Genomic DNA, 1372 nt, shown 5'->3' on the forward strand with positions numbered 1-1372 from the left:
AAAATTCAATTGTGCTGTTCTAGAGTGTAAATATTGCAGGTGACAAAAGATTGAGCCAGGCAGTGGTGGCACATACCTTTAATCCCAGCACTTGGGAGGCAAAGGCAGGGGGATTTTGGGTTTGAGGCCAGCCTGATCTACAAAGTGAGTTCCAAGACAGCCAAGGCTATACAGAGAAACCCTGTCTCGAAAAACCAAAAAAAAAAAAAAAAAAAAAAAGATTGCAAATTCCACTGTGTGTGTGTGCATTCTCTCTCCCCCCTCCTCAGTGTGTGTGTGTGTGTGTGTGTGTGTGTGAGAGAGAGAGAGAGAGAGAGAGAGAGAGAGAGAGAGAGAGAGAGATGAAATACCCTGAGTTACTCTGCTGACCTCAGGTTTAACTTGAATCCCTTGAAATCTCTCTGATGGAACTACTTTTAAAATGCTTTTCTGGGGAAACCTCTCTAAAAAGAGGGGAGGGGTGCCCCCTCCATTCCCTGCCTTGAAATTTTAGAGAGACTCAGCACTAGTTAGAGCAAATTCTTCAGGTCTGCTAAGCCTTTGAGTTCTGTTCTGGGCAGAGTGGCTGACAGGCAGATGCAAGTGACCTCATTCAATTGCTGAGGGGGAGTCACCAGCTGTTAGCTTCATGCTATTATTTGCTACTTACTGATTTCTTTTTCCTGAAAGAACTCAGAGTTACCTCCTCTCTGACCCTCACTCAGAGCCTGCACCTGACACCTACTGAGGGGGCTTTCTTTCTACTCTTTTCTCACCTTATGCTTAGAGTAAGTTAGAAGCTGGGTCTACAGGAGAAATCAAAGGAAATTAAATCCTGTGCAACTCCTGTGATTTCCCCACCTAGGTTTCCTCAGAGGGGAACAGCAGCTAAAGACTTTAATCTTACTATCTCTTTAAGGCATGATTCAAGGCAATTATCCTGGGGGAGTAGACTGATACTAAACTTCTATTTAAAGGAGAGAACAGAGTGTTTAATTTCCCCCTATATTCCAACAAAATGATACAATCAGGTTATTTGGTGACTCAGCTACTCAGACGATACAGCTAGCACATCACTCACATCTAAGGAAAAGAAGTGCAGGTCAGGGCAGCATTGTTGCCAGCTCCAGAACAGGAAATGTCAGGCTATGGCTTTGTTTCAGAAATATATTTTCCCCCAGAGCAGAAGAAAAATGTATTAGAGGCTGTAGAGAGGTAATCCTTACTGGCAAAGGAAAGGTCTGTGGGTGCCCTGAGGCCCTTAGCTTACCTTCCTCTTCCAACTTTACTCCATCTCCTCACGAGGTGCTGGGGCCACTAAGCAGTAGTGAGGACATTCTGGAGATGGGGACTTGAGGAAATTAGTAGTGCGCACCAGAATAACACTCCCTGC

Source organism: Mus musculus, chromosome 1 (assembly GCF_000001635.26).
Source record: "Mus musculus strain C57BL/6J chromosome 1, GRCm38.p6 C57BL/6J".
NCBI lineage: Eukaryota > Metazoa > Chordata > Mammalia > Rodentia > Muridae > Mus > Mus musculus.